Genomic DNA, 20,229 nt, shown 5'->3' on the forward strand with positions numbered 1-20,229 from the left:
ATAATTTAATTATATAAATATAATATATTTTACTTGTACATTTTAAGTACTTATTTTGATTTTTTTTTTACATTTAATTAGACTAGAAAGTTCACATTTTTTTATAGTTTTCATTGTGTGTCCTAAATAAAAGTGTTTTTCTCATCATTTTGTGGAATAACTCTTCATTATAATATTTGTTGTTGTTATAAGCAGCTGAAAATAAATATCTGCTATAGTAAATCAGTTTTGTTATTAGTTGGAATATTATTGGCCATATTGGCCTTAATATATATAAAAAATACTGAAAGGCGCAGACTGCTCCGAGTGTCAGGTTTTTAGGTTTTTATCTACATGTATCCTAGAGGTGTTATTATCAAAAAAAAAAAAAGTCCACCTGATGCTCTTCATGTATTTCGTCAAAGTAGTACATAATAATTCATGTAATGAACTATCACCAATATTCTCATGATTTTAACTCATATACACTCTAGTCTAACCATTTTTTAAAAAGATATCTAAGGTGTGAATATATTTAAAAATGTAAAAGTAAAACAATTTTAAGCAAAACATGATCAGTTCCAGAAAAAAATAACAATTCTGCTTCCTTTTACATTTTAAATGATTATATTTTAGAGCAGGCATATGTCTTCTGGAGTAAAAGAGCTCAGGGCATGTGTTTGTCTGATATAATTACTGTGTTATAAGACCTGAAAGAGGAACTGAAAACAAAAAATGAGAAAAAACACACCAAAAGGGGCCAGGGTTCTAAGGGTTAGTTTGAAAATTGTATTCTACAATACACTTTTAGTATTGAGGTCTCAGGCAGCATGAAAGTAATAAATAAAGTGTAAGAATTACAAACAGTGTTTGGGGAATGATGTATTTTATCATTTATTTATTTTGTGGCTTTTTTCATTATTATTTTTTGTTGTTTTTCACTAAAGCTAACCTTAGTTTACCTTGGGCAGATGTGGGAGCTGGAAGCAGCTTCTCGCCTTTTTCACACCGAGTTTTTCCCTAAGGCGCTTTGTTTTGATGTCGTACCTTTTTTCCACTACCACGCTGTGTTTATGCAGAACTAGAACTGTTGAAATGAATATGTGTGAGTTTGGGAAATTAATTATTCATATACAGGACCGGAGAGCTGCTTTTGCTAAGATAATAAACTGAACGTTTGGAAGAATGGGAGAGGCAACTTCAAGGGCCAGCCAATTGGACTGCTTAGTCGAAGTCGATATATGTTGTGTATGTGTGTGTACTTTTCTCGCTGTCAGTAAGTGAGTGTATGTGTGTGTGTGTGTGAGTCTGAGCTTCAGTAGAGTGTAATTTGCATGTGGAAACTGTCTGAAATTAAACCCTCAGTTCCCTGATCCTTCCCCTCCTCATTTTACTCGTATTTTCCTCGCCCCACATTCGAGCCTCGTATTTAAGGCCTCGGCCACATTTGCATGCCGCTGGACACTTCCAGTAACGCTTCTCCTGAGGTCCTGAAGCTCCGCTGTAAAAAGGTATTAGCTGACTTCATCAATAGCATCGAAAAACAGCAGATTCGCCGTGTGATCCACTGCCAGCTGTGAGGCTCAGTCACTCTGCCAGTACCAGTCAAGAGCGTTTCTGCAGAGATGAATCGTTGTGAAGCACACAACGCTCAATTCATCTACAAAGTAGGTTGAAGAGCACACATGCAAGCTGGCACTGTCCAGTCTCTTCAGTGTAACAATACAAGCAACACTGGCTGAGTTGTACAGTACAGGCCAAAGGTTTGGACACACCTTCTCTTTTTTAGTGCGTTTTCTTTATTTTCATGACTATTTACATTGTAGATTCTCACTGAAGGCATCAAAACTATGAGTGTGTTTAAAAACGGTACACAAAAACATCTAAGGGGCGCCGAGTGGTCCAGTGGTCTAAATCCTTCAAGCGGTCTTTGCCATCAAGCTGCCGGCGCTCAGAGGGAGCACAATTGGCCCTGCTCCATCCGGGTGGGTAGATGCCGCTCTCTCTCCCCATCACACTTAAAGGTGGCGCCGGGTGGCACAAGGCATCTGTGAGAGGATGTATCGGAACCTAGCCGCTGTGCTTTCCTCTGAGGGTGCAAAGGGGTGGGAAAATTGGACAACCAAATTGGGAAAAAATGGGGAAAAATCAGAAATAAAATGATAAAAAAAACATCTAAGAAAGATTGACAGAATTAACGTTCTATGAACATTAAAGCTCCACTACGTAGGATTGAGATTTTGTGCTCATGGGCTCCCCCTACAGTTGTAGAGTGTAATAAATGTTTCAGTCGGATTAGTTTCTCTTTCTCGTTTTCTGGCTTTCACAGACATATTCGGTCTCTTCCCAGCTTCAGCCAGAGTGTCAGTATGTTAGTTTGTAAAGAATGAACCAGTAGTTCTTGTAGAACTGTTAGAACTAAAGGTCGGAAAGCAGGTCGCAGTTCTCGCGAGCGTTGGTCGCGGCCGCCTCGGAAAACTTACAGAGTCTGGTTTGAGCTCAGAGGACCTCCGGCACAGACACGAGAGCACCGCTATTCCTCCTATTACACCTCAATGCAGCGCTGCAGTGAGTTTCAAGCTGTAATTTTACTTCTTTAAAAAGATCAAAAATCAAGAAAATCCTACCTATAGTGCTGCTTTCACTGTAACATTCAGAAAATGTTCTAGTAAGCAAAATTTTTTTAAATAACAAAAATATCTCCTACTTAATATATTTTGCATTGCTTTTGCACAGTTTTGCACATTTTGTGCATTTTGTACATTGTGTTCTTCATTGTTGTATGAAAGTGCAGTGCATATACAAGCAGTAAATGATAAATATTCAAATGATTTAATTAGAATTCTCTTCAAGAGCTTGTGTAATTCACTAACGAGCTGTAATGATGACAGCTTAACTACGGGACATCAACCCTTCAAGGTTATAGCAGAATTTGAGCCATTATGTCACCCATTAGAGCAAACACACAGTCTTGTGATTGGGTGGGTCATTAGGAGTTTGGGAGGAGACTGTGTCTGAACGCAGATTAATTGAAGTAATGTCAGTGTGAGAGCGTCACGTCCAGAGCGTCTGAAGCTTTCATCTGTTTTGTTATAGAGGAGAACTCATACAGAACTGTCCACCGTACAGTTCCTCTACTGTCCTCCCAGAGACAATATGATGTTAGACGTCCCCGTGTTCAGATCAATTACTGTGCTATTGTTAATATCCTGGAGATTTTTCATCTAAGCGAAATACTATTACCAGGGACACCAAATTAGATTTTTGCCCCTCATCCCCCACCCCTTCCTCAGCAACCACAGTACTGCTCTACCAGCCGTTCCTATGGTAACTTTCTCCTGAGTGATGAGCTCATAGTGATGGGGAGGAGGGAGGTGGGGTTGGGTGAGGTTCGGTTGGGGTGGTGAGGTGAATAAAATAGGTGGAATATACAGTTGAATATCATCTAATCTCTACACATTTTCACGCAAGCACAAATACAAACATCTGAATGTACAGTGGTGCTTGAACGTTTGTGAACCCTTTAGAATTTTCTATATTTCTACATAATTACAATATTTTATGCTTTAGGTTTAAATGAAAAGCGATAGGTTTGAAGAAAGATGCATAAGAATCTTATCCTCATCTGTGAAACATGGTGGTGGTGGTGGTATCGTGGTTTGTGCCTGTTTTGTTGCACCTTGGCAGTACAGCTTACTATTATATCAATGAAACCATGATTTCTGAATGATATCAAATAAATTCTAAAAGAAAATGTCAGGAGATCTGTCCATGAACTGAGGTTGGGTTGGGTTGGGGTGTAGTGAGGTGGGGTTGGTGTGGGGTTTAGTTAGGGTGAATAAAATAGGTTGAATGTAAAATATCATCTGATTTAAACACTTTGATGCAAGCAAAAATACAAACAAATTAGGTTGTAAGCAACGCCTACAGAGAACACTGATTGGTTTACTATGCACAAAAACAGACCAATCAGCATACAAATCAGAATGTATGTCCCTCAGCTGCCCAATCTTGTTTGATTGCTCCAAAAAGTTACAAGAGTGAGCCCAGCATACAATTTCCCAATTTCCAGGATATTATGTAGAATTTGCAGGCATCAGGGAGACACTTTTGTTATGTGGGAAAATCCCGCATGTCAGGGGAGAAGTGGGATGCCTGTACATACAATAAGATAAATGAAATAAAGCGTTCCCCACCATTTACCATGTGTTAATCAATTTACTCAGTTTATTATCTACTCACAAACTGACTGTGTTTGAGCTGAAATATACTGTAAGCTGTACAGGGCTAGGGTAGTAATGTTAGTTGAGGTAACTTAGTATTTGCTTTTGTCTGTTTCCTAAAAAACTGGCTACATTTCTCTGTGTTTGAATTACCGATACCATCCACTCCTTTGGTGGCGTTGGCCAATTGGTTTACTATGCACAATAACAGACCAATCAGAATGTCTTACCCTTGTTTGCTCAGTCTTGTTTGATTGCTCCAAAAAAGTGCAATAGTATACAATTTCCATTATATTATGTAAGATTTGCAGGCATCAGGGAGCCACTATTATTATGTGGGTGAATCCCGCATGTCAGGGGAGAAGTGGGATGCCTGTACATACAGTAAATTAAATTAAATAAAGTGTTCCCCATCACTCATTGTGCTTTAATCAATGCTTTACTCAGTTTACTACCTCCTTATAAGCTGGTGTTGTTTTTAAGCAGGAATATAGTGTAAGATGTATAGCGCTAGGATAGTAGCGTTAGCTGAGGTAGCTTAGTATTCGCTTTTGTTTGTTTCCTTTAATTTTTGGTACCAGCCGTTCCTATGGTAACATTGATCTAATTGATGAGCTCGTAGTGATGGGGAGGTGGGGATGTGAGGATGTGGGGTTTGGGTGAGGTGGATTTGGGGGAGTAGGGTGAGTAAAAATGGGTTAAATATGGAATATAATCTGATCTCAACTCTCGGACGCAGGGAAACGTCAGCCGTTATCAGGCCCTTAAGGAAATGAATGTCCAAATTGAATAATACACGTCAGCCGTGGGCCAAAAGATCTAAATGGCAAGGACGGGCTGTGTTGACATTCTTCTGTTAATTGAGGGCAGGACAGAATGTCACCCTCTCATGTTGCTGATACCCAGATAGCAAAAAGCATTCTGGCCGGATCCGGGCCGAGTCTATCACAAGTTCCGCGCCGGATCCGTAAAACGGTTCTGGGCCGGGGTCCAGATGCACAACGGGCCAAAACCGTCACGGATCCGTTTTACGGAGTCAAAAAGATACTGGGCCAGCACCAGTCCAGACCAAGCGTTTCAGGTGTTCCTTTAGACCGAATATGGGCCGGATCCGCGCCGGATCCGCTTACCGTTACACTCGCTGGAACAGGTCCGTTACAGATCTGGACCAGATCTGGATCAGCCCCGGATTAGTTCCGTATTAGCTACGGCCAAGCCACGGCCTTTTCACGTTCCCCAGCCTACTTATTACTGATTATAATGACATATTTCAAAATAAAAGTAGTAAAGAAAGAGCACTAAGCTATTTGACTTCTTTTTACATTGATAAATTAAAAGAGTTTAATACAGTACATTAAATTACAAATGCAATATTTAAATAATATAATAAAAAAACATTAGTTGTAAATGCAATCCTTAATTAGGTTAGCTAAATGAAATACAATATTAAATTGTAAATAATTAAATAAAATACCATAACTTATATATGCAATACTTAATTAAGCTAATTAATGAAAGTACCATCAGTTATAAATGCAATACTTAATTAAGCTAATTAAATAAAATACCATCACTTATAAATGCAATACTTAATTAAGCTAATTAATGAAAGTACCATCACTTATAAATGCAATACTTAAGCTAATTAAAATAAAATACCATCACTTATAAATGCAATACTTAATTAAGCTACTTAAATAAATTTTGATTTCAATTAAACAATTTATAAATCAACAGGCATTAATACAATTATTTTAATAATAAAACCATTTTTAATTCACATAATATAAACATGCAGACACAGACGTTTTTTGCAGCCAGCTGTGCCTCCACTGATGAGAGCATTCTTGGACACTTAACACCACTACAGTGCAGCCTATAAAAAAGACAAAATAAGAAAATATTTTATTTCAGAAACAGCAGAAAAGAAGTGGCTAGAAATGAATATAGCGTACTAAAATGACAAGTGTTTTTCATTTGACCAAATTTCTAAAAGATATATAAATGTCACAGCTGTATTTAATAGGGGCTAGCTAATTTTCATTTATACCATTTCACATAATAAATAATTACCATTTTACTGGAATTATGCACCCAAAATTAAAAGAAAGATAAATAAAAAGTGCACTTATAGCTTTGGGGTGCATTTCCCAAAAGCTTTGTAAGGCTAAGAACTTTGTTAACTCGTACTTAAAATTATATTGTATTTTATTTACAATAGAATATAAGTCAGCGGTTTTTGATAAATGCATTTGTTGTTGCAGTTGTAATTGTGTTTTTGCTAATAAAGCGGCCAGGTGATAAATGTTCAGGTTAACCCTCAAGCCCCCTTCAAATTTTGCACCCTCTGGACACGTTTGTGGTAAAAATGTACAAGCACCTAAAAAATGCTCTTAAATCATTATACATCAATATATATATATTTTTTTACATAAATAAACTTTTTTTTTTCATAAAATCACTTAATCAACTTCCGTTCTACCCAAAACTACCAAACATTAAATAATTTTCAGGATTTTAACCCTTTAAATGACAGTTTAAATATTTTAACTATTGTTGTATTTTGGCAAAAAAACAAAACAAAAAAAAACACACAAAAATTATTTTCCACAAAACAAACAGCAGACAAATGAGGCATTGGTGACTATTAGAGTCTTGGACATGTAAAAGATTAGCAACAAAATTGATTTGATTGCATTATTATTTTTTTTACGTAGTGCCAGATTTAAATTTTGCACCCTCTGGACACCTTTGTTGCCAAAAATGTACATGCACAAAATCAGCAATAAAATACTCATATACATTTTTTTTTGCTATTTTTTCATAAATCACTTAATCAAATCCAGCCCTGATCAAAATGATCAAATATTTAATACATTCCAGGATTTTAACCCTTTAATTGACAGTTTAATTACATTCATGATTAATTATTCATTAAAAACCCCCACAAAAGTTGTACTATTTCTCATATAATAAATATTAGATGTATGGGGCATTGGTAGAATTTTTTTATGTAGTGTCAAATACTCCCTCTGAACACCTTTGTGGCCAAAAATGCCCCATTGACTTCCATTGAAAACACATTTTTTTATCTCACTGTAATTACTGTATAAAATTATTAAACAGTTATTTAAATGGTTAAAATCCTGATTTATGAAAAAAAAGCAAAACAATATTGATGTATAATGATTTAAGAGCAATTTGTAGGTGTGTGAACATTTTTGCCATGAACATGTCCAGAGAGTGCAAAATGCGTCCAGAGAGTATGAATGACGTGAGAGTAAAAGACATTAGATTTCAAAAATTTTATGAAAAAGCAGGTTTTCTGCAAAAATGCATTCCCCTGGCTGCAACATAGCCAAAACGATCACCAAATGAAAAAAAAGTTGAGTCAGTACATCAGTAGGTGGGCCCATTACATTCTCATTGAAGGCTAATGCATCCAAAATTGATTTAAATGCTATTCTCAGTGGGCCCTGTTTCTTTTCAAAATAGATATTAAAGTCACCAACAATGATAACTCTGTCAGAGTTGAGAGCTACTGCAGCTAAAAAATATACTGAATTTCTTAGTGAATTTTGCATATGGTCCTGGAGGACGGTACATAGTTATCAGCAGGAATGAATGTTGGGTTTTGGTGGCAGTAGATGGGCCTGCGACTATAAGGTTAAACAGTTCAAATGACTTAGCTTCAAACTCTGTATTTTGATTTATTCCTATAACTGACGACTACACCACCACCCTGACCAGTCCTGCATGGGTAGATGAAATAGCTAGAACCTGGGGGGAGTGGACTCATTTAGAGCTAAATATCCATCAGTTTTAACCCATGTCTCATAGAGAGTGCATTGTCAATGATAATTTAACCTACAGTAACTGATTTAGGTGCCAGCGATCTTATATTTAACATCCCCGATTTAATGTGGTTGTTGCTGTAACTCACGAGGACAGACGAGTTTGTATTAATTCTAATGGAGTTGTTAACAGATTTTCCAGCTATTTTGATAACGTGTTTTATTTACACTATTATGAAGAATTGACATACAAATAGTACAAGCAGAAATACCAGCAAACAAACCTACTTGGCTGGTGTGACTGGGTAGAGACAGTCAGTCTCAGCGTAGCACCGCCTCGATGTTCACAGAGAGAAGCCTGTCTCTGTGGAATGGGGCCGGTCGCTCCCGAAAGCTCATCCCCACATGGAGGGCGATGGTGCCGGGGTTCCTGCTTTGGCAATGCGCCCCAGGGAGCCGCTTGCCGACTACCAGCATGCAAGCATCTGGAAGACATGAAATTGTGCCATTACTCTTAGATACTTTTAAATGTCTAACAATTGAATCTCCTATAATGAGAGTACCGCCCTTGGTAGTTTTCCTCTGTGCTGGGGGAGGCGAGGGCTGAGGACCTCGAACCATTTTGCGGATACCAAATCCTGCTGAGAAAGTTGTAAATTAAATAAATTATTTTAGAAAAATCATAAATTGTGATTTCCGGATTTTTATTATGTCTCTCACGGTGGACATGCACCAAAGATGAAAATTTCAGACCCCTCAATGATTTATAAGTGAGAGAACTTGCAAAGTTCTCAAAAATACGACTTAGAAAACAAAACACAAACTTAAAAGCTATTCTGAACTTCAAAATCACTGTTTCACTCCATTGAGGTGTAATACACTGAATAATATTCCTCTCATGTCTGATCTGACCTCCACGGTGTTGAAACGAGGCTGAGAAAGTTCTGATAGCAGGGCACGCAAATACTTACATAGCCTTGTTTTAACACAGTGGAGCCCAGATCAGACATGAGAGGACTTTTATTCTGTATATTACAGCTCAATGGAGTGGAACACTAATTTTTATGGTTGTAAATTTACTTCTTTAAAATGTATATAAATTAATCAAGAAAATCTTACAGTGTCCCTTAAAGTTTTTAGTGCAGTAGCACAACAAACAATTAAAATAAGAAAGTGGATAAATGCTACATTAAGAGCAAACATATCAAATCAAACGTGTATCAACAGACTTAAAGTCAAAATTAATTACAGAACTGCTGGAAAATAGAATTAATTACCTTGTTAGGTGATTTGATGGGTAAATGATTACACCTAAAAAACAAACAAAACAAAATTACATTCAGTATTGTAAGTTAAGCATTTTCTTTTTTAAAATAAAGGCTGAACTTTAACTTACCATACATCAGATTTGCATCAGACTTTATGTATCCAGATTGAGTTATCCAAAAACTTATTTGCAAATAATGAACAAACTAAACTAAATGAGGCAATAAGTTTTGTAAACCTAACTATTAATCACTGTTGCAGCAACCTATACAAGAAAGATCCATGTTCAAAGCTTTGTTGTCACATATTTAGCACTTCTGAAAATTACTACACTACAAAGCAGTAGAGGGCACAGAGGCCCTTTAAGGCAAGTTCGGCTCAAAACGTGTTTTTTAGGATCATACTGTTATTGCATATATTTATTTATAGAATTGGTACGGTGGCCGAGAAAGCCCAACGCAATGCAAATTGAAAAGCGCTGCAAAAGCACAAAACACATCCATCAAAATTACAACACAGGCGCAGCAACTAGAAAAACGCGCTGCAAATAGAAAAACGCGCTGCAAATAGAACCACAACACAACGGAAGTGAGTCACAACACAACGGAATTTTCCCGGGGGACCTTAAAAGATGCTGTACCAGCTAAGCTGCGTCTTCAGTAACGTCTCGGACTTCACTATGTGTACAAAGGACAATAAGTGGCAAACAAGGCGTTTTGTGAAGCAGAACTTTTAATAATATACACACAACCGTGGTAATCACAGGTAATAAACATAACTTACTTTTCAGAAGCTTGTTTGCCACTTATTGTCCTTTGTATACAGCTGGTACAGCATCTTTTAAGGTCCCCCGGGAAAATTCTGTTGTGTTGTGACTCACTTCCGTTGTGTTGTGGTTCTATTTGCAGCGTGTTTTTCTATTTGCAGCGCGTTTTTCTATTTGCAGCGCGTTTTTCTATTTGCTGCGCCTGTGTTGTAATTTTGATGGATGTGTTTTGTGCTTTTGCAGCGCTTTTCAATTTGCACTGCGCTGGGCTTTCTCGGCCACCGTAAATTGGCCTCTGATACAGAATGCAAATTTTCTGCTTAATAATAAACATGAACTTCATTGGGTAATGGTGCTGGCAATTATGACATTTTCCTTAAATGGTCATTTATAGAATTGGTCTTTGATGCAGCAGGCAAAATATATAATAAACTATTAACATAATATATGTTGTATAACAAACAAGACTACCATAATATTAAACATAAAATGCATTAGGTGGATCCAACCTGTAAACATACATTTTATTAGCTAAAATAATTGTATCTCACCTTATCTCAGGTCCCCAGCCCTCAGCAGCCCTACTAAGCAAATGCATATAATTAATATATTGTAGTAACTTTGAACAGGTGTTTTTAAGTTGAAATCAGAACAGATATTGTTTAATATATTACTACACATATGCTGATTTAGGCTAGCAAATATTACCCAATTATTATTCTAAAGATTCACATTTTGCTGATATGGACACTGGCCAGCTCCTTCGTGCGCCACGACGTGAGAATAAATTTAAGGTGGAATGGAAAAGTTTATGCTGGAAAATAATAAGTTAAATGCAGCCTCATATTTTTATTGACAGTAACTTAGTTGTGTTTATAACAAATTATAAAATGTATAATTACTTTTTTTTCTTTTTTGTTTTTTTTACTTTTGGCCAGCTTCTTTGTATTTCCCACTCCACCTTAAACAGTGCTTAAATATGTCAATGTCAGTAAGCCATTGCTGCACGATTTAAGGTGGAGCAGGAAAACGTCTGACGAGCTTTATTATAATTAAGCCCAAACACAACTATTTAAGGTTCTAAGAATAACTAAAGTTGTTTATTTTAATAAAAAAAAGGTGTGTTACTCGAGCAAAATGAGTTAACAGCGTTTATTTCAGCTAGTTAGCCTGGTTAGCTTAGCTAGTTATACTAGCTAATACTAGCATAACTAACTGGTATCGTTAACTGAAGCTTTTTGTCAATTTTGCCTACAAATTGACAACAATTAACATTAAATACACAAAAAAACAATTGATATTATCCAACATACACGTGATAAATCAACTTTAGCATATACAAGATTAAAAATGAGCAATAAATGTAATTAAATGACGCTGATAGCTAGTTAGCTAGTTAACTCACCTGAAGCGCAGATTCAGCAGATGTCAGTTGGTCCTCGCGCTGAGTTTGAATTTCTCCCGCTCCTGTGCCGCTCCGCCGATGCGGCCCGGATCCGCAAAACGACACTGAGCTGACACTGAACTCACATCTGGTATCTGACTCCGTGCCGAAGTCATATGGAAGGCGTGAAATGAGACGGACTGTTATGCGGATTTACCGTCAGTAAAACGGATCTGAACGTGAGTCACAATCATAACCCGAACCCGGAGTGAAGCCGGACCAGATCCACTAAACAGACCTGACTGTAGCGCGGATCTGCCGGAGGTAAAACGGATCCGGATCGGAGTAGTCTGCTATCAGGGTAGGCTCTCATTAAAAACACTGATAGTCAGTGAGGCTGACAGCGGCCCAAGCATGAACACATCTGATTACCACGGCCTGCTTTATTCCCATATTCCTGCATTTCTGGACTTTTCTCAAGCTTTGTTTTTTAATAAAGGTTTTTTCAGGTGTACATTAATATGCAATTAGGTGCAACCCTCAAGGTCACTGAAGCTGGTCTAACTTGATCTTGTTTTTCTTTATTCTTTATTCATTTTTAAGTTTTATAAAGCCACAGCAACAGAATTCGTTTAATAAAAAATGCATAAAAACATGCACGTACAAAGTCAGATGCCCCGTCTTCATTCTCCTTGTGGCTAAAGGACATTACCTTTTTTCCTCTGAATGGAAAAGAGTAGTAATTTTTTGAGAATTTTGAGTTAACAATTGAGAGGGTTGAGGAGAAAGAGGGTTAATATTTTATTATATACATACAGGGGTTGGACAATGAAACTGAAACACCTGTCATTTTAGTGTGTAGGGAGGTTTCATGGCTAAATTGGAGCAGTCTGGTGGTCAATCTTCATTAATTGCACATTATTGCACCAGTATAAGCAGAGTGTGAAGGTTCAATTAGCAGGGTAAGAGCACAGTCTTGCTCAAAATATTGCAATGCACACAACATTATTGGTGACACACCAGAGTTCAAAAGAGGACAAATTGTTGGTGCACGTCTTGCTGGCGCATCTGTGACCAAGACAGCAAGTCTTTGTGATGTATCAAGAGCCACGGTATCCAGGGTAATGTCAGCATACCACCAAGCAGGATCAACCACATCCAACAGGATTAACTGTGGACGCTGTAAGAGGAAGCTGTCTAAAAGGGATGTTCAGGTGCTAACCCGGATTGTATCCAAAAAACATAAAACCACGGCTGAACCCAAATCACGGCAGAATTCAATGTGCACCTCAACTGTAATTTTATGACTATAACTCTGAAGCAGCAGCAGTAGCAGCTATAATTGTGCAGCGATTGGCCACCACTGCTACATATATATATATATATATATATATATATATATATATATATATATATATATATATATATATATATATAGCAGAAACACAGAAGCGTTTTTTTTGTGTTTCTTATTTGTTTTTCTCCTTTTCTTGATGCAAATAGGCCCATTGATCATCACACGGTGGATGGATAGCACACCTTCCTCACAGACAACATAGAAAATGTTTCTAAATGCAAAGCAGGACTCTGAGAGAGCAGGTGTGCAGGCGGTAAGGACGTAAAATTTATGAGGTCATGCGAAAAACAATGAATCCCAAGCTCTAGGAGTAAAAATAAATGGTTTGATGTCAGAAGATTGATTGATATTTTTTTGTAGAAGGCTTTGAGTGACTCCTGCTCCTGCTTCTATTTTGTTACATGCTAACTATTGTTATGCTACCTCAAATAAATACGTCCTAATTCATCTCACAAAATTAGAATATCATAGATTTTTTTTTTAAGTTTATTTCAGGAAAAATTCAGTTTAAAATGTGAAAGTCATATGTTATATAGATGTATTACACAAAGATTGATATATTTTAAGCTTTTATTTCTTTTATTGTTGATGATTTTGGTTTACAGCCAATGAAAACGCAAAAATCTGTTTCTCCGAAAATTTGTATAATATATACTTAAGGCAGTGTGAGCAGTGTGCCAAGTCCTGCTGGAAAATGAAATCTACATCTACATAAAAGTTGTCAGCAGAGGGAAGAAAGAAGTGCTGTAAGATTTTGTGGGAAAACAAAACTGCACTGACTTTAGACTTGATAATAAAACACAGTGGATCAACACCAGCAGATGACATGTCTCTCCAAACCATCACTGACCATCAGTAAATTTTACTTTTCATTTGTAAATAAAGGAAGCAGAGTCTGGAGGAAGAGTGGAGAGACACACAGTCCAAACCGCTTGAGGTCTAGTGTGAAGTTTCACCAATCAGTGATGGTTTGGGAAGACATGTCTGTCATCTGCTGGTGTTGATCCACTGTGTTTTATTATCAAGTCTAAAGTCAGTGCAGTTTTGTTTTCCCACAAAATGTTACAGCACTTCATGCTTCCCTCTGCTACTGACAACTTTTATGGAGATTTGCATTTCATTTTCCAGCAGGACTTGGCACACTGCCCTCACTGCCCACAAGTACAAATTGGTCTAATATAATATTCTAATTTTATGAGACACTGATTTCTGGGTTTTCATTGGCTGTAAGCCATCATCATCAACAATAAAAGAAATAAAACGCTTAAAATAGATCACTCTGTGTGTAATACATCTATATTTTGAACTGAATTACTGAAATAAAGTAACTTTTCAATGATATTCTTATTTTTTTTTAGATGCAGTGATACAGTATATATAGCTTAGGAAAGTGTCTCTGAGACGGTTACTTCTTCAGAGACAGCAGGGTAGGCCGGTATCTCACCTTGATGCTTTCAGAAACATATATCCATGAGAGAGGAATGGCTCGGGAGGGGGATGCCTCTAAAATAGATTTTCCAGACATGCAGGAGAAGTTTGCAGACCTTCGGTGAGGGGTCGTCATGGTGACATCAGGAGCTGCGCTAAATTGTCTTGGCCTTTTCCCCCTGTCTCTGAGGCAGATTTACAAAGCTCTTTTCTCCCCTGCCACTGAGCGCTGCCAACTCCTAACCGGGTTTTTCTCCACTCTGTGAGCCACGTGAACTTCCCACAAAATGCACCATGATGTGAGTGTAGTATCTGCTCACCGGGAAACTGGAGATAGCGCTCCACTAAGAAACTGTACCTGAGGTGGCATTCTGCTAACTGCACACTTGTAAAGTTTAGGGTTTAGGTTCCAATTATCTGAACTTTCTACTTCTTACATTTTAAAAATAGCCTCATCACTCCTATTTCATTTCAGATTGTTTTCATTCCAACTTCTCATCATTTAATAAAAAACCCCTATCCAGATAAATCTCTCCATCCAGAGAATCTGATTGTGATTGGATATTGAGAAGTATAAACATATATCATTCCGACTCCCTATTGGTTTATTTAAGCAATAGAACACGAGAGGGAGTGTGTTATCACGAATAACATCACGGCTGTGATCCGGTCGCAGTAGTGGTGTTATTCGTGATAACACACGACCTCGAGTGTTCTATTGCTTTTATACAAGTTTATTTTTACAAAATGAATAAAGAAAACAAATCAAAGAACTTTAAGAAATTCAGTTTGAATATGGTTTAATATGGACTGTGCCTTCCGCCAAAAAGTAGTTCCACCACAAATTAACTACGAAACAGTGCATGGTTCCAGGTGAACGCTGCGCATTGTTTGAGCATTTCTGTTTGTTTTGCTGGGTGGTGTTGGTTAGATTGTCGGTGAGGCTGGACTGTGGTTAGGTGACCAGAGTCAAGCGCTTCGGAAATTCCCAGTCAGCATAGCTTGCTTTAGCTCAGCATTAACTTAGTTTAGCCTAGCCTGGCTGGTTAAGTTATCGTTCTGGGTGTCAGACGGCATTAGCCGAGCGATTTTCCTTCCCTTTTTTCCACGAGTCAGCGCTGCGGGCTGCGGGAAAGTGTGCCGCGTCTGAGCGCTAGCCTGTGCTAAGCTAACGCTGCTGGAGCCGGTGGAGGCGATGATTCAAAACTGTCCTGTGTGTATAAACGCTGTGACTCGGCAACGTGTCGGCGGAGTGATACAGGTTTAGTGTGAGAAGGCCGTGATGTTATCACGAATATCATCACGGCTAGAACACTTCTCAATCAATCAGATTGTAAGGTCGGAACTAACTGTTGTATAAACTGTGATCCATCACACCTGCAACACCCCCCCCCCCCCCCCCCCCCCCCCACTCCAGCAAGTACATAGCAGACGTATGTAACCTAGTATGAAGATGATTTGGGCAGAGACTCAAGAGAACTCCAGACAAACTCCAGTCCAACTAAGCGTCTTTAATATATTTACATTCTACTAAAATACATTCATTTACAATCAGCATATATGCAGCTAAAACAGGGAACAGCCTAGTGCATTCCAAATTATATTATCAACATTATAATTTTAATAGAACATTATAGTCATTATTTCTTTTAGAAAAATGTGTTTTGGGTAGTGCATATTTTGTTCTTAATGGCATTTCCCCCCTTATATTACTTTTACTTTTATACTTTAAGTATTTTCTTTTTAAATCAGTACTTTTATACTTTTACTTGAGTAAAAAGCTTGAGTTCTTACTTCAACTTCTACACTATTGTAAACTCTAGTATCTAAACTATACTTCTACCTACAGAGTAATGAATGTGGATTCTTTTTACACCTTTGGCATTTTAGAGCATTTAAAACCCCAAAATGTGCCTGAACAAACCACATGAGCTTAAATAAAGATGCACATATTAACATACTGTAGTGTATAGTACTAATAGAACACAGTTCTGTACAGTACCAGTCAAAAGTTTGGACGCACTTCTTCACAGTCAATTTGTTTTCTCTTAATTGTTAGGATTTTTTATTACATTGTGAACTTAATGTTAAATACTGTAAAAGCTCTGCGGGAAAAAGTGGAATATTCCTGTAAACAAAAAACAGTGTTAAACAAATCAAAATATGTTTTATACTTTAGAAGATTCTTCTAAGTACTGCATTTATCTTTGAGGGCAGATTTTCACACGATAATTGGTATTTTTCTTTTTTCAGTATCTTCATGAGGGAGGGTCACCTGGAATAGTTTTCTCAGCATCTTGAAGAAAGGAGTTGCTGCTTTTACTTCACACTGTGAAGATCCAGCTCATCCCAAATCACCTCAAATCACCATCTCAGTGCATCAGGTTTAGATCAGGGGAATATGAAATACATTTTTACTGTTTACAATGTAATTTCATATGTGTCCTTTTAATTGTTTTTAATATATATTTATTATTTTTATAAATTTGAAGGTACGAATATAAGACACATTGAACAAGAATAGGTGTGTCCAAACTTTTGACTGGTACTGTATGTAAAAGCTGTTTTTTTGTTTTGTTGGGAATTTGGGGATTTAGGATGTGGTGTTGTCAGACAGCACATTTAATGAAACGGTTTGTTTTAAATGTGGAAAATCTCTTTTGTTTTAAGTTAGCGCCTGAGAGATTAGCCTTCACTTTAAACTGAACAAAAATCACATTTCTATTAGCGCAGCCCTAAGGACACGCTAGCAGAAGCGTGGCTAATATATGCAGATGGTAGGGGTCACAGGGGATGAGCGGAAGCTTCGAATGAGTAACTCCAGTTTAAAACTGAAATTCAGATGTTTAGATCAAGCGGCGCATGTTATTTATTAAATACGCTGCTTTTTGCCGTCTGGTTTGGAGCAGTAAGCCATGTTGTTTCTGTGTGCGAGTGATTTTGTGATTTGTGATTTTTGTGGGGGTTTTTTTTCCCTTTTTTTTTAAACCGATTCTCAGTGTTTAAGTCCCCAGGTGTAAAATCTCATTAAACCCTAAAGCCGGAGCACACTCTTCCACAGTGTTCAGTGTGAATTATCGGATTGCTGCACATGCTGCCCGTACCAGCTCACAGGCTGAGAGGAAGCGCTACAGCCGGCTGTCTGGTGTTACAGTGCAGACATGTGCACTGAAGCTTCATATCATGAATTTCAACCAGCCTCCCATTTAATCTGCTGTGGACTGACAGCAGGTTTGCATACAGTAATTATATATATAAAGAGAGTATATTATATAAACTCTAATTTTGCGTGAATTTTGTCACTGATGAGAAGGTTAGACATACAGGGGTTGGACAATGAAACTGAAACACCTGGTTTTAGACCACAATAATTTATTGTCCCAACGAACAGTTCCGGTGGAAACAGGAGAGTTGAGGTGCACATTGAATTCTGTCAGACAGCTTCCTCTTACAGCGTCCACAGTTAATCCTGTTGGATGTAGTTGGTCCTTTTTGGTGGTATGCTGACATTACCCTGGATACCGTGGCTCTTGATGCATCACAAAGACATGCTGTCTTGGTCACAGATGCGCCAGCAAGACGTGCACCAACAATTTGTCCTCTTTTGAACTCTGGCATGTCACACATAATGTTGTGTGCATTGCAGTATTTTGAGCAGAACTGTGCTCTTACCCTGCTAATTGAACCTTCACATACTGCTCTTACTGGTGCAATGTGCAATTAATGAAGATTGGCCACCAGGCTGCTCCAATTTAGCCATGAAACCTCCCACACTAAAATGACAGGTGTTTCAGTTTCATTGTCCAGATATACAGATATGCAAATGTACAACCACAAACTTAAATGTATTTTATTGAGATTTTAAGTGATAGACAAACACAGTCTATAAAATATTGCGTAAGTGTGAAGTGGAAAGAAAATGATACATGGATTTCAAAATCTTAATCAAATCAAAATCTGTGACATGCGACGTGCAAAAGTATTACTCCCTAAATAAAATCCAGCGCAATTAACTGCCTTCAGAAGTCACTTGATTAGTTAATATAGTACAGCTGTGTGTAATTTAATATCAGTATAAGTATAAACACCTGTTCTGTAAAGACCTCAGTGATTTGTTAATGAACACTAGACACTAGACACTAGACTAGAAGAAATCCATTGTTGAAAGAAAGACATATGAATTGTTGTTTGCAGTAAACATGTTGTTTGCAGCAAACATGTGGAAGAAGGTTCTGTAGTCAGATGAGACCAATGTTGAACTTTCTGGCCTACATGCAAGCACTATGTGAGGAGGAAAAGTAACACTGCTCAACACCCTGAACACACGATCCCCACTGTGAAACATGGTGGTGGCAGCATCACGCTGTAGAGATGCTTTTCAGCAGAGTCTTACACACAAGAGATCAGTTGAGAAACACCATTTCGGTGGTTCTGCTGGTTGGGAAAAGTACACAGAAGGATTATCTAGCAGACTTCGTCTGAGGGAGTGATCTGTGTCTACTGTCCATGGAAACTCAGCAGATAAGGGAGATGTACATGTAAGTACCTTCAAGTAATTTTTGAGTTTTGTGTTTCTATCGCATTTTAGCATGAACACGTTTGTGTTTTTCCATTTAGCACAAGCAAACACGTGGTAAACATGCAACAGGTTATTTGCATAAAAGTGACAGTGCCCTTAAATGGCTCAAACTGAAAGGGACTGGAACTAGTAAGAATAGAGCTGATGAGGTCTATCTTTATCTTTATGTTAGAGTGATTTTGTGCAAACAACTTCATGAACATGTTTTGTGTAGCCCTTAGACCTATTCTAACTTGTGTAAAAAAATTAATATGTCCCCTCTAAGTGCTAGGAGCTGTGTAAATCACTAGAAAACACTAGAGCTCCCTGAGACCAAAAAAAACTCTATTGCTGATAAAATACAGCAATTTAAAAAGTTTAAAATTGTAGATGATGATGATGATATCACAATACTGTGATCCTGCAATACTCAATATATATATTTTTTTCTGTTAAAAAGCTTACTGAGAAAATGTCAAATGTGCAAAGCTGTAATCTAAGGTGTGTCTAAACTTTTGACTGAAATTGTGCATCAATTCCAGCATTTCGTGTCTGAAACACATTCCAAAAAGCACATATTTTGTTCATCATGTTAATCATGCAGCAATAGCCTTACATGTCATTAAGTAAATTTTTCTTGCAAAAATAAAAAAAAATTGCAGTATTGTTCAGGCATTTTGTACAGTTTAATTTTAGAAGATATTCCTGTTATTGTAATTGCATCATGAAGTTTTTGTCAGAATATATAGTAAAAAAAAAAAACGGACTGTTCATATGTCGAGCGAAGTTTTGCGTATGTCTAACTACACGCCAAAAATATCAAGCTTTGATAGAAGTGGGTCATAATTCATGAAAAGCAGCACAGCTCTAGACATAAAAGAAAGGCAGCAGATCTGAGAGGCGTATCTGCTGAGGCCTGAGGCCAGTGTTTAGTATTTTCCCCCACACAGCCGCACTACAGTACAGAAAGGGGTTTGGGCAGGAGAGGGTTAACTCAACATACTTTGGGCCAGTGGGGACTGAGGGACTTGGCATACAGATGAGCTCTACAGCACTGCACAGTGGTGCTAGGAGGCCGACATTGTCTACTGTATTTTTAGATTCTCTGTTAAACTTCCAAGTGTGAGGAGGTTCAAATATAGATGTGGGGTTTCTGATTTTCGGGGTTTTTTTGGTTTTGCCATAGCCTGAATAACCAGTTACTAATCTCCCTGATTTGAATGACACTAAAGTTACTAAAGCTTCATTACTACATGTGGTGGCACGAATCAAATCAATAGAGTAAACCTGTGGTGAAGAATATTATTGGACTCTAAATTATGTGAAACTGACAACAATGCCACGCAGTATCGTGGAAAATTGTCTTGTGATAAATTGAGTATTGCAACAAACAGACAGACGGACGGATAGATGGATTAAGTGTGGGCTGTGTCCTGCTGGAAAATGAAATCCTCATCTCCATAAAAGTTGCTAT

At 37.6% G+C, this 20,229-nt stretch overlaps 1 protein-coding gene and 1 long non-coding RNA gene across 4 annotated transcripts in view; one reads left to right on the top strand and one right to left on the bottom strand.

Annotated features, from left to right (window-relative positions):
- LOC103023694 (potassium voltage-gated channel subfamily D member 3) overlaps positions 1 to 20,229 on the top strand; it is a 207,954-nt gene that overhangs the window by 96,711 nt on the left and 91,014 nt on the right. The gene's annotated exons all lie outside the window — the stretch shown is intronic.
- LOC125787550 (uncharacterized) lies at positions 5,947 to 11,778 on the bottom strand. 2 transcript variants are annotated; one of them, XR_007429423.1, is made up of 5 exons: positions 11,434 to 11,778; positions 10,580 to 10,609; positions 9,274 to 9,307; positions 8,285 to 8,637; positions 5,947 to 6,078 (listed from the first exon to the last, which is right to left on the bottom strand). It is a non-coding gene; the product is annotated as an uncharacterized LOC125787550 (long non-coding RNA). The 2 variants fall into 2 exon arrangements; XR_007429424.1 differs by having other exon boundaries at positions 8,281 to 8,637.

The sequence above is a fragment of the Astyanax mexicanus genome, chromosome 24, assembly GCF_023375975.1.
Source record: "Astyanax mexicanus isolate ESR-SI-001 chromosome 24, AstMex3_surface, whole genome shotgun sequence".
Taxonomy (NCBI): Eukaryota; Metazoa; Chordata; class Actinopteri; order Characiformes; family Acestrorhamphidae; genus Astyanax; species Astyanax mexicanus.